The 21,969-nt window shown below is 36.6% G+C and overlaps 1 long non-coding RNA gene across 1 annotated transcript in view; it reads right to left on the bottom strand.

Annotated features, from left to right (window-relative positions):
- Window positions 1-17,993, bottom strand: part of LOC309868217 — a 256,290-nt gene extending 238,297 nt beyond the window's left edge. Inside the window, exon 1 of the long non-coding RNA XR_014313577.1 lies at window positions 17,926-17,993. This is a non-coding gene — a long non-coding RNA (uncharacterized lncRNA). The remainder of the gene's footprint in view (window positions 1-17,925) is intronic.
- Window positions 17,994-21,969: the final 3,976 nt, after the last annotated feature.

A 21,969-nucleotide genomic window follows, 5' to 3' on the forward strand; every position in this document is an offset into this window, starting at 1 on the left:
GAGAGTATAAGGCTTGGAAAATGTGTTGGTTCTTGGTGCTTTCTTACTTCTTGCAGCAGCAAGTTGTGCTATGAAAATGTACAGTCTTTTAGCAACTCATGAACACGGCTAATGAACTCAGAATCTTGCTGTGCCCCATTGGTTTATTACCCTATTCATTGGTTCTGTTGGACAAAAGAATATGAAGACAACTTATACTTCATATTAATCCAAATCTGGACGCCTTCAAAATATCATCAGATCTTTTAAAGCAATTTAAAAATCAATTTGAGGGCAAGTCTACACTGAAAGAGCAAGTCCAGACATGCCCAGTTATTCAGTGACTGTTCAACAGTGGAAAAGCAGGCCGGGGATACAGACAATTTGTGCAGGTGAGGGAGTATTTGTAATGCTCTATTCTTTGGCAGAAATAAAGTGGAGATCTGAATCTTTTTGTGAAAATTTCTGTCTTAACCTTTTCTGTCCTTTTGTTAAGTAAAAATAAATTATTTACATCTTTGTTAAAGCTTAAAAAGGTAAGTAAAGATACCTTGAGGATGGCTCATCTACTGTGGTTTTCCTGTTTATAAGATTTGTAAGATTATTTACCCCGAACTCCTACTGGAAGCATTAAAAAAACAAAATTACCCTAAAAATTTCTGCCTATTTATATATATAAAAAATTTTCCATTTAAATAATTCATTCCATGTAAAAAAAAAAAAGTTAAATATTTGCTAAAGTACTTGAGATGCGGTGATAGAGTGTTTTCTGCGGCTCAGTACAGACCAATTTGTGCATTACGGAAAGGCTGGTAAAGGATGGTCAAAATGACAGGACTAAAGTGCTGCTAATGATTAAGAGCGGAGCAGTTTTATTTATGTATTTTGGTTGGTGTCAATTGTTTTGGAGTTTGACTTGCTACTTTGCAACTGCATATTACCTATCATTTCTAAGGGAGAACATTTTGCTCAAGAGAAAAACTTATCTTTTGGTTGAAGTTGATAGATACTCCTAATGGAGTGCTAAAAGGATTCCAGAAGTGCCTGCCCAGTGGGCATCAAAAGCTTGAGAACTAGCCACCTGCCCATTAATTAAATCACTTTTATGCCATAGGTTGATTTATGGACACCAATTTCCAACCATTCTGCAGAGCTGTATCTGAATCAGGTGACTCTATTCTAATGTCCCCTGGGCAAATGCTGTATTTCTGATCAGCTCATTCTACTCATTAGTTTCAGATTAAAGAGGTCTTCAGACTGAGGAAACACACTGCCAAAAAACGTCACACTAGCCTGACAAAAGAAAATCTGATGTGTGGAATATATTTCCCTTTATTAATATAAAAGAGGGTTATACTTTCAAGATAAATTGTTTTCTTATAGGATAGATTTCAGTAAAAATTGGGCACAGTAGTGCATTTCCCAAGAAAACAATCACAGGCCAATACGGTGTTTAAATAAAAGCAAGGAAACTAGACAGTTACCCCTGAATGAAATATGTATTGATATGGTCTAATTATGGCAGTCATTTAGAGTAATAAAACTCACTACTGATTGTCACCACTAGTTTACTGAACACCAGGATTACAGGTATATTTTTCTGCTGAAAACACTGATTTTAAAATTCTACAATGAAGGTTTAAAAGATATGGCCCTCCTATTACAGAGTTATGTAAAGTCATATATGATACAATAAGTTGTATTTTATCAAAGCACAAAAGCCCAAGGTGTCTTAACATAAGCAAGAGCTTCAAACTATTCATTGAGGGACAATTATCTACTTCTAAAAACCAGCTTTATTATGGCTAGGCAGTAGCATAATATTTTGGTACTTCTTTTTTTTTTAAGATTTTATTTATTTATTTGACAGAGAGAGAGATCACAAGTAGACAGAGAGGAAGGCAGAGAAAGAGGAGGAAGCAGGCTCCCCGCTGAGCAGAGAGACTGATGCAGGGCTCAATCACAGGACCCTGGAATCATGACCTGAGCTGAAGGCAGAGGCTTTAACCCACTGAGCCATCCAGGTGCCTCATATTTTGGTACTTCTAAGAAGATATTGTATCTAAATAAGAATTGAGTTGGTTTTTTAAATTTATTTTTATTTATTTATTTTCAGCATAACAGTATTCATTGTTTTTGCACCACACCCAGTGCTCCATGCAATCCGTGCCCTCTCTAATACCCACCACCTGGTTCCCCCAACCTCCCACCCCCCACCCCTTCAAAACCCTCAGATTGTTTTTCAGAGTCCATAGTCTCTCATGGTTCACCTCCCCTTCCAATTTCCCCCAACTCCCTTCTCCTCTCTAACACCCCTTGTCCTCCATGCTATTTGTTATGCTCCACAAATAAGTGAAACCATATGATAATTGACTCTTTCTGCTTGACTTATTTCACTCAGCACAATCTCTTCCAGTCCCATCCATGTTGCTACAAAAGTTGGGTATTCGTCCTTTCTGATGGAGGCATAATACTCCATAGTGTATATGGACCACACCTTCCTTATCCATTTGTCCGTTGAAGGGCATTGAGATTTTTAATTAAAACAAAATTAAAGTAGCATGGGGGCCAAAAATAATAAGTGTACTTTGATGGTTTTTAAAATCTGTTGCCTTTTTATGTTATGGATGGCCAACACTTGCAACTGTATGTTTTCTTGGTACTCAGTTAAAAAAGACTGATTTCAATTTATTACATGTTATGTTCCTTTTAAGAGTGATAGTCATTGAGTCACTGTAATAAATTGAGATGATCATAAATCTCTTCCTGGAATTCTATTTCTTATATACTGTGATTTACTTGGAAGCTATTGGTATAAATCAATATATCCCATTGTATAAAGAATTAACTGCAGAACCCCAATTCCCAAGATCTAATTATTCAGTACATAATACAAATTTTCCAATAAATACACTTGGAAAGTTGCTTGAGAACAAAAGGATTTTTAATACTACCAAAAGGAATTAAATTATGCTAAGGCACAGAGGATTATAATGTGGCCTGTGTATAGACTTCTGATTCCATTTGAGATGCACAAAGTTTTCACAACTGCTTTCAAAGTGTTCTCTGTAACAGAGATCCCCTTCAACCTAAGAGAAACATTTGGAATGCTGAGAAGTGTAAAATCAGACAACAGCAATATTCTTACACCATATACTACACAAGCAGCATGTAGGGACAGAGGTACTACACACAGCACACTCCGTTAGTTTGGTGAATATAAAGTCAGAGGTTTGAGTAAGCATTATTAGCCAAACAACTGCCAAGGGTAAAAATGCCACTCAGTCTACTATGCCCCCTCTTTCCTTGGCTTTGGGGATAGCTAATTCTGATTTGCTTTTTATCTAATTCAATCTCACCTGAAAAGTACAAAAAAAAAAAAAAATTCAACAGCATAAAGTACTGGAATAGCCTCCTAGGAAAACTCAAAGAAATACCAAATGTAGGGGCACCTGTGTGGCTCAATCAGTTGAGATGCTGACTCTTGACTTCCGCCCAGATCATGATCTCAGGGTCCTGAAAACAAGCCCCACATCAGGCTCCTGGCTCAGTAAGGAGTCTGCTTCAGGATTCTTTCTCCCTTTTCTCCTCCCCCTGCTGTTGCCCCCGCCCTCTCTCTCTTTCTCTCTAACAAACAAATAAATCTTTAAAAAAAAAAATTAAAGAAATATCAAATATAGTCCCTGATTTCATAACAGAGAGATTTCACTTCCAGCTCCATTTCTGAAAGAAGGTTTCACTTGTGAAGAAGAATTAGTAAGACATTTATTCTTTAAGAGTCAAGCCTCTGGACTAGTTCTCAAATGGCTGCACACTGGAATCATCTGGAGAGCTCCAAAACCTACTGAGGCCTAGGCCCTATGCCCAGAAGTCCTAATTAATCTAGGGGGTTGGGGACTTTCAGAAGTTATTTTACTGTTCAGACAACTTTAAAAACAATTGCTTTAGGTCCTTTATTTATTTCACTGGTTCTCAACCAGGGATGAATTCGTTTCCCCTCCCCGGGGGGGACAGTTGGCAATCTCTAGAGACATTTTTGATTGTTCACAACTGGGAGAGTGCTACTTGTATCCCTTGAGTAGAGGCCAACATGTTAGCAAACATCCTGTAATGCACAAGACAACCCTCCACAAAGAATTACCACGTCGAAAATGTCAATAGTGTTATGGCTGAGAAACCCAATTCACTCATTCAAGAAATACGAGCCAAAGCACCAGATTCTGTGCCAAACAGTGCTAAGTTCTGGGAACTGAGAAATGAAGGACTCAGCCTCTGTCCTTCAGAATTGTCATCCCAAGCAAAGACAATGAAGCAAACTGCACAGAACAGTACAGTGTGAGAACTGGGCTAGAGCTAATCATGAGGGAATATATGTAAAACAGGAGAAGTAACACCTACGCTTATCCAGAGAGAGAAGGGAGGCTTCCATAAAAAAAGGGCACTCTCCGTCACATCAGTTGCTGGCAGTAGATGTTAGTGGTGGCTGGACTCAGATATTCTGGGTTCAAATTCAGCCCTCACCACAAAAACTAGCTGTGTCTTTGGATAAGCTACAGAGAACCCTGCTGTACCTCAGTTTTCATATCTGTAAGATCCAAAAAATAGTACTTATCTCAAAATGAGAAATGACTGAGTTACTACATGTAAAGAACTTAGAATGGCACCCAATATACAGCGTGTGCCTAATACTTGATCATCGTTGTGGTTATTTTTGTTGAAGTAAAGAAGTCAGTCAGATATGGAAGTTAATTCCAGGCAAAGGGAATATTGGTGGCAACAATCAAAAGAAGCAATGACATACAGAATGACATAATTCAATGACATAGAGAATTATGTAAAAGCAATGACATACAGAATTATGTAAATTCAATGACATAGAGAATTATGTAAAATTCACTACCGTTGGGCATAATGATTAAGTTGGGGCTTAGCAAGTATCAAAGATGGAGAGGTAGGGAAGTGCAGAGAACTAGAGGCAAAAACTCCAGTTTTTGTCCCTCTTTATATCCACACACTTTGCTATGTTCATTTATTGTTCTTTCTTTTAAAGTCTATCCCTCTATCTCTTATATCTGGGCTAACTTTATGACTTACCTTGGCCAATGGAAGCCAACAGAAGTAGCAGTTGGGACCAAGCATAGGCCTCAAAAGGCCTGTGAATTTCTACTCCCTCTTCTGGAATTCTGCTCCACAGCCAAAACAGCAAGCTCTTTCTATTTAGCCTATCTATCCAGACTTCTGGAAAAACATACTCATGGCCTGATCCACTCTCACACCAGTCAAGAGCCACCCACTGGTGCCTGCCGGCTAATCCCAGATGCATGAGATCCAGGTGAGGTAAGCTGAACCTGACCAAGATGAGCAAAACACCCCCAAATGACCTGTAGTCTAGTAGAGAATACATATTTGTTGTTTTAAGTCACTGGATTTTGGGGTCGTTATTGCAATATTCTTAAAGCAATAGAAACTAAAATATCTAGACACAGAAATATCCAGATTATGGGACATCATTATATGCCATGGAATGGAATTTGAATTTTTCTTTTGAAGCCAATGAGGAATCACTGAATGACAGTGAGCAGGAGACATCTAGAAAGACTTTTAAGAAAAACTATTCAGAAAAAAAAAGAAAGAAAAGGAAAAACTATTCTGGCAGCAATGTGACAGAAGGATCAGAGTAGGGCATACCTGGAGTTGCAACTGGAGATAAAAAGGATTTGATGTCAGAGTTGCCATTGTTTAGTCACTGCTAAATCACAGAATTAAAAGTTATGAAGAAGCTTAGCACCTAACAGAGGATTTTAAAAATTATGATCTATTAAGTATAATATTATACCCTCCTAAAAAATTATAGAAAGCTATTAAATTCTCTAAGACTAATTCATGTTCAATTAACCTTGCTTTCATTTTTGATAGAATTACTAAAATGGTAAACGAGTTGATAACATATACATGTTATACCTTAATTCAAGCAGGTGCCAGATTGACTAACTTTTGGAAGTGGTACAGAGACACTTCACTGAATGGGATAATAACTTCTAACTTCCATTTCAACTCTCCTTTTCTAGGGTTCTATTGAAAAGCAGTAGTGAAGATTTGGAACTTCAGTGCACTCATTTGTTTATAAATTTATTTTATACTTATTTAAACTAGAAGGGTATTTTATGTATATCCATACAGACAAACGCTAAGATTTATAGATAAAATGCCATTGACCACATCAGTCAGACTATGTGACTTTCAAGGTTCTTAGTGAACAAACCAGAATAGAAAACAGAACTAACGTTTCTTAAGTTAGTTTCTTAAGTGATTCTTTTTTTCCTCATTAAATACCTATGCCTGCTTCTTGCTTCAGTACTCTAGAAGTATTCTTTTAGTTTTAGAAAATAACCACTTAGGCTTTACCTAAATTGTAATGAATGCTTTGTGAGCCCTTTCTATTCTCAGACAGATCTTTTTCCATTCCATCTATCTTTTACTATGCTACCCAGGCCAATGCTCACTTTAATCTTAGATTTTTTCCCCTCTGCTTCTAAGTTTCTCCCACCTTTCTGCCACTCAAGCTTGTTCAAAATGTGAGTCTCCTCCTTTTCCTATCCAATTCCCAAACCTAGCATTCAAAGTCAGTTTCTACATGGAACACAAACCTTAGCCATCTGAGTGCCTTTAAAATTTCAGTATGCAATCAGAAATAATTTCTCCACACATTTTGTCTGTTTCAATGCTTCCAAAATGACTACAATAAATCTGTGAATCATGTCTAGAACATCTTTTTTTTTTTTCTTTTTTTCCCCAGACCATGATTTCTTTTATTGCTTTCAAAGTCTTGGATAATTTTCCACTCATCCCCTTCAAAGTACCTGCATTTCTCATGGTAGCAAGCGATACAAATGATACAAGCATTACAGCATACATTTTTTCCCCATGAGGAGTGGGCTCCCTTTATGTAGCTTCTCATGGATTAATCTTTTTTAAAGGGGGAGGTCTTTTCATTTCCTTCTCAAAAGGGATAAATTTTAAAATTCAGATTTCCTTGTCTTCAAAGCATTCACTACTGTGAGTTCTTGCTTTCTTCATTTTAGAGCCTACAGAGTAGTTAAAAATAAAACACAAGTTTGTAAGACCCAGAAATATTTTTTAAGTTAGAAATAAAACAATCGACCTTACTCACAATGACTTAAGATCATGGAGATGATAGATAGTGACCTATTATATGAAGAGTATAGCTTAGTTAGTGCCTGCCTTTGTTTTTTTCAGTTTAATTTTTGTTATGAAAGTAGTAACTGTTGGTCTATATTCACAATACAGAGAAAAGGTGGGAAGGGGAAAAGAAGATGAAAAAAGGAATAACAAGATATCAACAGAGTAGACAACCGTAGGCTTGCCTCCTCCCACAAACACATGTAGATAACTATCAAGTCATCCTTAGATCTGATCCTAGAAATAGACCTGAAGACTAACATCACAAATTCCACCACTAAAGGGAGAGAAGAGGCCACATCAAGGAAGGTAAGGATTGTGGAGACATATTTAGGAGAGAAATGAATCATGGGTACTGCAGAGGAGAAGGAGCCATGGTCACAGAGAAGGGGGTTGGGGGTGGGGAGAGACAGAGATGGATAGAGAGAGAAGCATCGGGGAATGCACAAGGAGGGTGTTTCCCCAAAGCCATTTGCTTGGAAAACAATAGGGGCTGAAATCCATGAATTCTCTAAACCAACAAGGCTTAAAGCTTGGTGGTTTAAAGGTCAATGGGCTTGAGTGGGATAGAGCCTGGGGGCACTGCCCTGCCCCAAGAGAGAAAACAAGCAAACAATGAGGCAGGCAGTGTGGAAACCTGGGACACACTGGAAACCTGGGAGATGATTCACTCCTCTCAGAGAGCATCCCTAGGAGGCAAAGCAGGATAAACAGGGAGTAGTTTTGAATGTGTTCCCTCTATTCCATTATTTGTAAGATTTTGATGAAGATGGTCTTGTTTTTGTTGTTGTTGTTGTTGTTGTTGTTGATTTTTTAATGGTAGAATGCACCAATGAAACCACATGGTCTTGGGTTTTTCTGTGCTGGGAACTTTTGGATTCCTAATTCGACTTTCATTCTTACTATTGGTCTAAGAAGATTTCCTACATCTTGGATTCAAGATCCATGAAGGAATCTTGGTAACTTGTGCATTTTTAGGGATTATCTGGGTTTTTTTTTCCCTATATTATCTGATCTGTTACTATGTAATTGTTTATAGTAATCCAACTGCACTATGGATTTCTGGCTTATCTGTTGTATTATTTTCTCTCCCATTTCTCATTTTGCTTTTTGAATCATTTTTTTTCCCCTTAATGTAGTTAAAATATTGCCAATTTATTTTTGGAAAAACAGGTCATTACTTTCAATGTTATTGCTTATTCTGGTCTCTATTTCTGATTTTTCTTTATTATTTTCTTCCTCTACTAAATTTCATCTGTGTTTCTTCTTTTTCTAGTTCCTTGTGCTGTAATGTTAAGAAAAAAGCTCAAGGGTGCCTGGGTGGCTCAGTGGGCTTAGCATCTGCTTTTGGCTTAGGTCATGTGGGATGGGTCTCGAATTGGACTCCTTCCTTAGCAGGGAGTCTGCCCCTCCCCCTTCTTGTGCATGCGCGCTCTCTCTCTCTCTCTGTAATAAAATCTTTTTCTGAAAAAAGTTCAAACAACTTAATACAAGCATTTTATCATAAATTTCACTCTTAAAATCTGTTTTTGCTGCATCCCATAGGTTTTAGAATATGGTTTCTTTTGTTTTGAGACATTTTGATTTGCTGTTTGAGTTCTGATTTGGCCCATTGTTTATGCGGTAGTGTTTAATATTTACATATTAAATACTTAATATTTACATTGTAGATTTTCCACCTTTGTTTTATTGTTGATCTTTAATTTTATACTATTCTGGCTGGAAAATCTACTTGGTAGGATTTTTGTTTTCTTAAATTTGTAATATTTGTTATGTCTCTTTTTACCTGTTTATGCGATTTAACCAGAGGATTCTTTTGTGTGTACTTGAAGAAAATGTGTGTTCTATTTTTCTTGGATGGATTATTTTATATATCTTTTAGAACCATATCTCCTGAAGTATAGTTCAAGTAAAAAATGTCCTTGTTAAAAAATAACTTTAGGGGTGCCTGGGTGGCTCAGATGGTTGAGCACCTGCCTTCAGCACAGGTCATGATCTTGGGGTCCTGGTATCGAGCCCCACATCGGGCTCTCTGCTCGGCAGGGAGGCTGCTTCTCCCTCTTCCTCCTTCCTACCCCCATCTCAAAATCTAAAAAATAATTTTAACTGAGGGTACTTGTTTAAAATAAAGTATCATATGGAGGTTGGTGGGGGTATGGGTAAAATAGGTAAAGGGGATTAAGACTGTACTCATGATAAGCACTAAGTACCGATGTATAAAATCCTGAATCACTATATTGTACGCCTGAAACTAATGTAACACTGTATGTTAACTATACTGGAATTAAAATAACTTAATTTTTTTTAAAGATTTTATTTATTTATTTGAGAGAGAGAGATCACAGGTAGACCAAGAGGCAGGCAGAGAGAGAGGGGAGGAAGCAGGCTCCCTGCTGAGCAGAGAGCCCAATGCGGGGCTTGATCCCAGGACCCTGAGATCATGACCTGAGCTGAAGGCAGAGGCTTAACCCACTGAGCCACCCAGGTGCCCCAAAATAACTTAATTTTTTAAAAGGCTAATGGCAACTACTAACATTACTAGAGTTGACCCTTGAAAAATCCGGGGCTTAGGGGTGTCAACCTCTGTACAGTCAAAAATCTGCAAATAACTTGACTCCCCAAAAATGAATACTACTGTCTACTGTTGACCAGAAGCCTTGCTGATAATGGTCAATTAACCCATATTTTGTATGTTACATTGTTTTATTATATATTGTACTCTAGAATAAAGCAAGCTAGAGAAACTACATGCAGAAAATTGTAAGAAAATACATTAATATATAGTTGAAAAAAAAAAGCCATGTGTGGGTGGTATACTTTGCAATACCCCAGATCTGTCTCTTTCTTCAACTGTGTGTGAATGCAGCAGACCAGGGATACCCCTTCCTCCAGCCTCAAACCACCCTCCAACCAACCTCTTTTCTAGTCACAACCTGGAAACCAGCTTCCAGCCAGTCTCTGCCTCTGGGACCAGCCAGTACCACTTTTTCAGTTTATTGCCAAATCAATCATAAGCTCCCAAATTAGTTAGAATTATTCCATCTAGGTAGAGACCATTAAGCACCTGGTCACAGCATGCATCTATAGGCCTCCTACACTTACCTCTTTGGCTTCTATTTCTGCTGTGATGATGTGGCTCTTGGAGACACAGGCCACTTCTTCCAGGAGCTGGCCAAGGAGAAGCTGAGGGTACCAGGCCTCTCTAAGATGCAAAAACAATGCTGTGGCCATGCTCTCTTCCAGGACTTACAGAAGCTTTCCCAAGATGAATGGGACAAAAACCTGGACACCACGGAAGCCACCAGGGTCCTGGAGAAGAACCTGAACTAGTCCCCCCTTTTGATTTGCATACCCTGGGTTCTGCCTGTGAAGACCCCCATCTCTGACTTCCTGGATAACAACTTCCTAGGGGAAGAGGTAAAACTTGTCCAGGCAACCACCTGACTAACCTTCCCAGGCTAGCTGACCCTCCCATGTTGGGCTGAACAAGTAACTCTTCTAAAGGCATATCTCAAGCACAATTAGGAGCCTCCAGAGCCCACCAGCCATTTGAGGGTTTCCTCTGGCTCCCCCTCAGGTCTGATCTGCTTAGATTTGCTTAGAGCTGCTAGGCAGTTTCTGTCTTTTGTTTGTTTGTTTGTTTGTTTGTTTAATTACCCTGGAGCGCGTTTCCAAAGGAAAACATTAAAGTGGTGCTTGTTTGGTTTAGTTTGGTTTGGTTTGGGGGGTGGGGGCATGTGTAGGTGGACTTGTGCGGTTCAAACCTGTGTTCAAGGGTCAACTGTAATTATTATTCTAGTCTCTTTTCAATAAATACATTTACATAATTGTGTTATAGATCCAGGTCTAGAAACTTCTTACTAAGAAGTATAGCAGAAGTATTACACCATTTTGAATATGACTTTATTATACATTTACAGTGTCCTAGGTTTTTGTTAAAAGATTCACTTAAGTGGTTAATTGAATCATATCCACATTTTAAGGTAATCATCCTCATTTTTTAAAATTTAAGGTAATTGCCCTAATTTTGTAAGTAACTATGGCATCCTGCTGTTTTAAAACATTTTATAGAAGAATTAACTAGTGTGCGTATTAGAAACACAAATTAACATAACTCTACTCCAAACTTTCGGAGTCAAAATCTCAAAATAGACAAATTCAGTCGGCACCCCCAAATGATTTTTCTGCTCTACTGAAAAGTGAGCACTATTGCCTCTTTGTAATATTGCTAGATGTGCGTCATCTAGCTATAACCAATAACATATTTACATCATTCATTTTCTCAAGTCACTTACCTTGAATCATGCATAGGGTTATTAGAGCAAGTCTTAACGCAGGATTAGTTTAGGGAGACTTTCTAAAAGCAGCCATGGGGGGAGAAAATGAATTAGTTTACTGTTTCCACCTGAGGTACTTATAAGGCAGTGAAACCATACTGCATTCTCCTATTATAGCCTCTGTTAAAATGTCCTTCCTTTATCTCAGCTTCCAAAACAATTTCAAGTTCAGCTGGTTTCCACCTAAGTGATTTAACTTTTTCTAATTGGTTCAGCTGCCTGTTTTATTTTCATCTGAGACTTCTCACCAGTCCTTTCACTCACAACTGATTTTCTCAGGAGCGAAGTTACTTCTTTTAGAGACTTAGTAGTTCCTGTTTCTGTCCAATACAACATGTTCTTTCTGGAGGACCCCCACACCTACACACATGTCCTACCCCAGTAATTGCTACACTGTCCATACATTGTAGAGGTGGAGTCTGTATCTCTGAAAGTGATTCTGTTTTGTAATACATAGAATCTGAAAGGAAATGGCACACTTAGTTTAACACCCAAAGTAAATTAGATGTTCTATAGATCAAATTCAGACTAATGCCCAATAAATCTCATGATAAAATTGAGGCACTGATTTCAGCTCAGTTTGGAGGTTACTGCCAATTTGATTTACCAGAACACAGCAGGCTATTTCAGCTCCTTAGTCTTTCCTTTTTCTCTATAGGATTAAGTATGTCATTTCCAAGGACACAATCCAAGCCTTGTGATTCAGTGTGTCAGTACTGCCAGTCAACTCAAAAGTAGTGGAGTCATTCACCAAATTCTGTGGTAACTATCTTCTGAAATATTCATCTGGGCCACAAAGATATTACGAAATATGCAGCAAACGCAGCATTTTAACTCACAAATCTTAGATCTTCTCTCCCATCCTGATTCATAATTTCGAGACATTTCTCACTTGAATGAAAAATTCAGGTCAAAAAATACGTCTTTTTAAAGACTTTACTTATTTATTTACTTACTTACTTACTTGAGAGAGACAGAGACAGAACATGAACAAGGGGTTGGAGGCAAAGGGAGACAGAGAAGCAGACCCCCTGCTGAGCAGGGAGCCCAATGAGGGACTCAATCCCAGGATCATGAGATCATGATCTGTACCACTGGGATCATGAGCTGATCCTAAGACAGACTCTTAACTGAGTGAGCCACCCAGATGCACCTCACGAAATATTTGTAAGGAAAGTACCAAGTACATTTATTTTCTGAGTTCCCAAATGGGTATAAAATTCCATTGTCCATCTTTACTATTAAGAACCCTGAGGACAACCTTGTTCTCATTTCTTGGTACAGATTTCTTAACTGTTGTAAGATATCTTCATATTCTTGAAACTCAAATATTTTGCTATAATATTACTGGATATCAATCACTTAAATCTCACCTAAGATATAATGATCATTTCCAATACGGAAGACAATTTGTTTTATTTCATTATTTATTTACTCTTTGGCTGAGAGATGTTTTCTTCCATTATGTTTTTAATTGTTGCTTCTATCATATTATTCCTATACCAGGAAAATTGTATAATTCTAGAAAGATTGTTTCTTTGTCATACATATCTATCATCTTTTAGCTATACTATAGCTGACAAACATACTTGCAAAAACAGTGTTCCTTTTATAACTCTAATGTCAAAAATTAGAAGTGCTGTAATACAAGCATTACAATTTCAAAATAGTTATCAAGTAATTGAAAGCTTGGATTTGGAAGCAAGACTACTAGGAGTTCATTTAAGTAATGCTTAAATATAAGATGTACTATTACTTCTCATTATGTTAAAGTTTCTAAATTAAATGGCTTAATGGCCACTTAGTTTATCAAACAATTTGACATTTTCATCAAAATCTATAATTTATGATCGAGCTAAGTTTGATAAAATAATTTATTCTATAATACATATTTATCAATCCAAAAGGAGGTAATTTACTATAAGGTGAACTTGTAATTCCTGCTGAGAAAAATCTAAGTAATAAATGCCCTTACAAATATTGTCAGTCTTGATATATATAGTTATGAGCTTGGCAGTAAAACAAATTAGCACAGTCTCTCTCAGTTCACATCTGCTAACAAGGAGTTTATAGTTCTCAATTTATTTTACTTTCAAAAAGGAATAACTTATGAGAGACTATATTTACATCCCTATAATTCTTACTTGTGATCATTTTCTCTGGCACTTGGAGTTATATAGTACAGAGTAGTTCAGGACATTCTTTAGAGTTAAAGACAAAACCAGATAACCACTTCAGTATCCAAATAGTAATTTAAGGTCCTAGATTTTTACTAGGATAAAATAAATGTTCTTCCCAACAAATAGGTAAACTGATGATAAGAAAGAGTTTAATTTTTACATTTTACAATAGTCTATCTTTGGTAAGCTTAAGGCAGCATTTTTGCAACTTCACTTTGGGGGAAAAAACAACACCTAGTTTTGTGAGGCATTAATGGTAAGGCTAAATAACAAGATAGCCATAGCATACTTCACAGTGGTAAAATATTTAGGGAACACCAAATGTTATATCCCACACTCAAAATATTAGATTATTAGGGCCTGAAATGTATGTGTGTGTATGTGTGTGTGTGTGTGTGTGTGTATATATATATATATAATATATAATACATATTATATATAATTTATATAATACTAAATAAAACTTACTGAACTCAGTATTTGCTAAACTCATAATTATAGACACTTTTGTCACATATTCAATAATAACCTGAGGAAAATTATTCCATGAAACACTCCTTTTAAAAGTCTGACCTAAATGTTATACTAATACTGGATAATTGCGGAAAGGGAGTTTAACAAAGGTACAAATTACAAAGGTGTGGATAAGACTAAGGAAATACAAGATGCTATATTTTGATGGTCTAGCAACATCATGAGACCATTACCACCACCCATAGCCCTAAGGGACAGAGGGAAGGAGCAGAGACTAGAACCCAGCGTAGACTGCTATCATTGGAGCTGTGGCCTTTGGTAGAGGGACCTAGCCAACCCCATAAGATACAGCAAAAAGGAAGCTATGGGAATAAATACTCAGATACACTCTTTTTTCACCCTGTGATCACCTATCCTTGGTCCCCTGGACCAAACTCAACCAAAACCAGGAGACTAAGGGATCACATTAATTCTGACCATAAAGTTCAGCTTTCTTGGACACATAGCAGGATATAAAAGGGTAAATAATAGATCTATTTGGGCAAATATCCAGCACAGTAATACTATATCTGAGATCTATTTAGTACATTTCCCTTCCGAGTCTAATATATTAGTTTATTAATTTTTTTAAAGATTACTTTGTTGAAATATTTACCTATCAAAATTTACTAAGCTTCTACTACAACAGTAAACGATGACAAAGGAGCCAAGAGCCAAGAAGACATGGGAGAAATGTAACTAAGTAAATGGAAATGCAATTTAATTAGGGCTATAATAGAAGTATGACTAAATTGCTGTAAGTTTAGGTGAGGGGGGAGGTAGTAACTAACTGCCTAGGAAAGCCAAAAAGGCACTAGAGAGGAAGTGTTACTTGTTTGAACACAGTCATAAAGCACAAATAGATTTTCTAGGGAGGGTGGCTGGGACAGTCAGGGAGTGCATTTCTTTCTTTTCTTTTTTTAATTTAATTTTATTTTTTCAGTGTTCTACGATTAATTGTTTATGCAATACATGCCCTGAAGGGACCCTAGGTAAAGGCTAGGAGGTGTGAAAAGGCAGTTTGGTAAGAGGTTCTGAATCGTTGATTATGCAGGGCATGCTCTGGAGTTCTGGAAGCACCGATGAGGTACTTGTCATAATTCTAGGACTCTGGAATTTGTTCCATACTTAAGATTCGTTTTCAGTGTCCTTTTAAATAAGAAATTAGAGATTAGTAGCCATGTGGACTACAGATGGGGTAATAGTGACTCTGAGCCCCAACTCAAATCGATATTTACTTATGCCATCCTTCTGAGGCTATGGGTTGCTCTCATACTACAGAGAACAACCTTTTTGTTTTCGACTATGATTGCAACATGATCAATTCAGTGTAATTTTGGAATGTGCTATCTGAAATTGCGGTTGTTCAAATAGTATAAGAGAGCCTTTTAGAGAAGAACAGCCCAAACTGTTCTGTTGGCAGGCTCGCTTTCTGATACATATCACTATGGTTGTGCTAGATAATAACTGGCAAGAGCACACCTTACAAATTTAGCCCTCCATGGTTCACATAAGTCCTGAGTGCCAATTTTCGTAGAAACTTAAATTAATCCTTCCTCCACTGCCTTGTCCAATTAACTGTTCTCCAATTAACTTCAAAACAAAATAAGATTTCCAATAAAAAACTTCAGGGCACAACCTAACTTTGGATGGCATTTACAAATTACTTCCCCTTCCTGGCCTGATTATTATCAGATCAAACAGTGAATGAACCATTCTGAATTATTGAATGTAATGAACCAAAGAAATAGAAATGTGCTTGTGGGGATAAAAGTTCATTCTCCTGAGGTCTTTCTGTATTTCTATCCTGTGTGTTGTTTCTTAGATCAATGCTTAGAAGAACATCTCAAAAATAGTAGTAAGTGCTTTAGTCCTTTGTCTGAAATATGTTTTTTCCTTAGGTTCCTGTTCATCTCTGTCTTGGCCACCAAACAGACATCTAAGGGCTCTAATGCATAATGCTTTTTGATAATGAATATTCAAGAAATGTATAACAGAGCATCCTTGACACTTAAAGGCTGTTTTTGCCTAAACCAGCCCTTCTCCAAATCCCTATTTTAACTCCATCCCCAGAGTAAAATAATTTTCTTTATTCTTGGCCTATTCCTATTCTTGACCTAACCCTCCCACCCCATCCCTACCTTGTGAGTTACCTCAGAGCACTTAGCATATCAATACAATTATTTAGCCACATTTCTTCCTTGCTTCCTAGACTGTGATTCCTTAATCTCAGGAACTATTTCTAATATACCCTTGTATCCCCAGAAAGCCATAAATGAGTATATGATAAATTGAAGGGACCTTTACCATAAATAGCAACCACTGAAATAATATACAACTTATTTTTCTAGTCCTAACCATACTGCCAATATCTTACCCCAGAAATCAATCAAGAGTAGCACCACTGAAAGAGAACTGGAGTATGAGGCTGAGTTGCTCTGAATCATAATGATTCAGAGACTGGAATATATTTCACCTCAAGTCCAAACTACTATCATGCATATTGGACCCCAAGTTCTCATCCAAAAAAACTTTTAACCTGCCATCCATTTCAACTGTGGTTCTCATTTTGGTTGTCACATCTCCTTGAAACTAAGAAGTACTTGTACAACCCTAAAACTAAAAGATCTTTATTTTTAAAAGTTACAATCACCAGTTGGAAGTAAACCAACTACAGTAAAAATATCTGAACAAAATACAAAAAGGCAATTACCTAAAAACTCTGAAAAATAGTAAGTAGACTGAAAAGGACAGTCAAAACTTGGAAGTGGCCAGTACAGTAGTTTCCTAGAGTACTGCCCCTCACCCCCCCTTCATCTATTACAGATTGAATCATGTCCCTCCAAAATTTATGTTGGGGTCTTAACATATAACAAATAACCACCCCTAGTATTTAAATGTGACCTTATTTGGATATAGTGTCCTTTCAGAGATGATCAAGTTAAAATGAGGTCATTAGGGTGGTCCCTAATCCAATAGGACTGATATCCTTATAAAAGGAGAAAATTTGATCACAGAGACATGCACACAGGAAGAATGCCATGTGAAGATCACAATCTTACTGCCACACCAAGAAGCTACCAGAGGCTAGGAGAGAGGCCTGGAACAGATCCCTGGAACAGATCCCTCCCTGGTGCCAGAGGGAATATGGCCCTGACAACACCTTGATCTCAGAGTTCTAGCCTTCAGAGCAATTAGACAAATTTCTATTGTTTAAATTACTCACTTTATGGCAATCTGTTATGACAGCTCTACAAACTTAATATATCATCCTTTCTTTCCTGGCTTTGACAAAGATGACCCCAGTCATGGAACTATTCAGTGGGCATAGACAGCAAAAATCTAAGAGAGAATTCCTGTCTTTCTAGAAAGAGAACAAGGCACAGTGGATCCTAGAAGCCAAAAAGTGTGTGTGTTGGGGGTGGGGGGGGGTGGGTTCTGTCGGGATGGAGTCGGGATGGAGTCGGGAATTCCATGATCCAGCACAAGTTCCAGGCTCACCCCTGTATGCATATGCTATATGCACAATACAAACCCAATTCACTACAAAGGTTATAAGAGCTGAATAATGCAAAACATGATCTACTTGTTAAAATAAGCCCTGAGTGGCATGCACAGAGTTTAGTCAAAGCAACATAGTAAAGGTTTTGAAAAACGAATTGATATTAGAAATCCCACCCACAGAAAGGGAGATAAAATGAATGGTCTAAACTTACTCAGGTTGTAGGTTGATTACCTCAAAATTTAAGATGGTTAGGGTGAGGAGGTAGAAATCAACACTATCTGGAGGACAAAGGAACACATGATGTAAAATTCAAAATATTATATTTATATATTATATAGTTATATATAATATTATATAACTATATAATATATAATATTATATAACTATATAATATATAATATTATATATAATATTTATATATCAGCATTTAAGTACAACACAATTTGACCAATTCTCATTGGAAAAGACAATCAAGTAATTAAAATCCCACGATGACTAGATGTTGAAATCATCAGTCCAATACTTTAAAAGCATCCATCGTAACTATGTTCATGAAATGTTAGCAAGAAATTTAGAACTTGATACATGCATGAAAAGTAACAATTGCTAAACATTTGGACAATATTCTTCTTAAGTTCTTTAAAAGATGCATTTTTTGAAGAAAACAAAATGAATATTTCCTGGTGGGGCTGTTAATGTATGTATAGGATATACATTATATGTGTGTGACAACTCTAATATAGGGAGAAGGATGAAGGGACCTATGAGAGATCATAAAAAGCATAGACCATAAAACAAATCTTAACAAATTTGAAGAATTAAGAACCTAGAAAAAGTATGTCCTCTAATAACAGAATTAAACTGAAAATCTTCAAAATAACACAACACTTAATAAAATCCTAACAAATCCCAGGTAACTTTTTTTTTAAGATATTGACAAGAAAATTCAAAAGTTTATAAAGAAAGGGAAAAACACTGGAATAGCCAAAACAACTTTGCAAGAGAACAAAGTTAGAGAACACATATGAATTTAAAATAACACGAGTCAAAGAGAAGTCTCAATTAAAAACTATTTTGAACTAAATGAAAATATGACATACTAAAAGTAGTATGATATAACCAAATCAGTGCTTAGAAGAATATTATAGCATAAATAATTAATTTAAAAACTACTGTAAAGCTACAATAATGACACTACAAAGTGTCATTGGCAAAAGGATACACAGTTCAGTATAAAAGAATAGTCTAGACATTGACCCATACAAGTAAGAAAAATTAAATTTTAACAGAAGCACAGAGGTAATAGGAAAAAAAATAAGCTTTTCAAAAAAATAGGTGAAAAAAAATTGATAAATGCATAAAAAAATAAAATAAACTTCAACCCACCCCTCATATCATATACAGAACAACTCAAAATGCATCATAAACCAAAATTTCTATGAAACTTCCAGAAAAGCAAGGCAGAAATTCTTTGTGATCTTGAGTTAGAAAGTAAAGTTTTTAAATACACTAAAATCATGATTCATAAGAGAAAAAAAGATACATTTCATCCAAAACCAAAAATTCTGTTCTGTGTAAGACACTGTCAAGAGAATGAAAAGATAAGCCATGAAAGTGGGAGAAAATATTTGCAAATCACATCTGACAAAGATGTAGAATATAAGAACCAAAAAAAAAAAAAAATGCATAAAATATTTGAATAGATACTTCCATCGAAGAACTACAAGATGGCAAATAATTATGTGGAAAGAAGTTGAACATCGCTAGTCATTAAATAAATGAAAATTAAAACAAGACAGGACTATACATCTACAAGAAAGATGAAACTGAAACAACAATAAAATGTTAGTGAGAATGCTGAGCAACTGGAATACTCATATATATTTCCAGTGAAAATTAGGTGCTACATTTGCTTTAGACAAGTCTGCCAACTTCCTATCAAGTTAAAAATGTATAACTTTATGACACAGTGATCACACTTCCAGGTATTTACCCAAGAGAATTTAAAACAGTGGTCACACCAAAATCTGCATGCAGAAATGTATCATAAATTTTTAGAACTTCACATTTTCCTGATGCTTCAATATCCCTCAAAAAAGGCTGTGAGCACTCCACCCAGGCACCCAGGTATACAAAGATGATAAGGCTGGTCCTTGCTGCTACAAGATCCCCTTCTTACCCTCCCCCTGCTATGACCTCATGGCATTCAACAGTACCAATGAATTCCCTCACACCTTTGCTGGAAACTTCACCCTGACCACCCAATAAAGGCATTTGTCCATCCAGTCCTCAACTCTCTTAGCTCCCCACTTGCTTGGCTGAACCTATCTCCTAGAAGCTCCTTCTGTATGGCCCTCCATTTCCCTCTAATAGGACCTAGGAGTATAATAAGACCTTGAATTTCATATGTCTGAGTTTAATTTCTGTGATGATGTTGGAATGCTCCTTAAAGCATCCAGGAGGGGAACTTACTGCCCCATTTACAACACAAAAAGTTTACAGCAACTTTCTTCATAATTAGTCAAAACTGGAAACAACCCTATTATCTTTCAACTGATGAATGAAAATAGAAAATAAAAAGAAACAAATTGACACAACAGCATAAATAAACCTGAAGTATACTAAGTAAGGGAAGCCAGAATCAAAAAACCTTATACTAGATGATTCCATTTATACGACATTATGGACAAGGTAAAACTACACAGACACTGTAGACCATTTGTTGTCAAGAATTAGGGGCAGCATGAGGAAATAAATTGGGCTAATAAGATTCTTCTATATCTTGATGGTAGTAGTTAAGGACAGTGCCCATTTGTTATAATTCTCAGAAGTGTACACCAAAAAGAACTTTATTGTGTGAGTTTAAAAAATACAAATTTTAAAAAGCATTTTAAAGTTAAGGTTTCTAGAGTCTTCTGTGCCTCTTAGAAAATGGTAAAATATGGGGCTATTAGGATAAACAACAATTGATCTCTATGAATATTTATGACCTGAGAACAAAAATATATTAAGACACTTAAATAGGTTTTTCTATATTACATTTTGACAGTACATTGTGTATTTAAATACTCCTCTTCCCTACCTTAACACCATTTGGTAAGACAGATGGCAAATTCTAGAACTACAAAACTCTTGTGTTCTTATCCAAAGACAAGAACGTAAAAAGAACTACTAAGATATGGTGATCTGTAAATACATATACACATATATGTATGTATATATATACTTGATCACTGAGATGAGAAAAATATAATTTTCCTATATATTTGGTCCCTCAGATGATGAAAACCTAGTTTTCATATATATTTGGTCTCTGTCCACAGTTCCTGGTTCATAGCTCCCCAAACCACTGGAATTTCCTGTGATAAGAGCATAAAGCTGACTTTTGCTAGGTTTCTGAGCTGACTTTTGGACCCACTCAAAGGAAGAAACTAGTCACCGGGAGCACCCACAATGTGATTACAGGGGTGAAACTTTCAGCCCTAGCTCCACTCTCAGAGAGGGGAGACTTGCTGGACCTAGTCAATCATGACTGTGTAAGGAAGCTTTCATTAAAAAAAAAAAAAGAAAGAAAGAACAAAAGGCAGAGGTTTGGAGAGTTTCCATGCTGATGAACTCACACAGAAGTCCCAGGAGAGTGGTATACTTGGAGAGGGCATGGAAGCTCCACACCCTTTCTCCATACTTTGCTGCACATATTCCTTGATCTGGCTGTGGATTCATATTATACTATGTCCTTTAATAAAATGGTTAAGCTAAGTGTTTCCCTAAGTTCTGTGAGCTGCTCTGGCCAATTAAATCTAAGGAAGAGGATGTTGGAATGTCCAATCTGTAGACTATTGGTCAAAAGTACAGGTAACAACCTGTGGCTTACAAACTTTGAGGATGGAGATAGAGGGAAGTCTTGTAGGACTGAGCCCTTAGCCTGTAGAATCTGATGCTCTATCTCCTGATAGATGGTGTCAGAATTGATTTGAACTAGCAGACCCCCAGCTAGTGTTCGAGAATTGCTTTGCATTGAGGGAAACCCTCCTGTCACCCTGAGGGAGGAATCTTGAGAAAGAGCTTATAGAAGTCCTGCTTTATCTCTTTTGTTGCTGTTAATTTAATTAATGTTTATTTCATTTGACTACACAGTATGATTGCAGATACCTTTTTATACAAGTTCAATTTTTTTTATTTAAATGCAATTAAGATATAGTGTATTATTAGTTTCAGAGGTAGAGTTCCATGATCCTACTCTATCTCTGAATGA

This window comes from Mustela nivalis, assembly GCF_964662115.1.
Source record: "Mustela nivalis genome assembly, chromosome: 6".
In the NCBI taxonomy this organism is placed as follows: Eukaryota; Metazoa; Chordata; class Mammalia; order Carnivora; family Mustelidae; genus Mustela; species Mustela nivalis.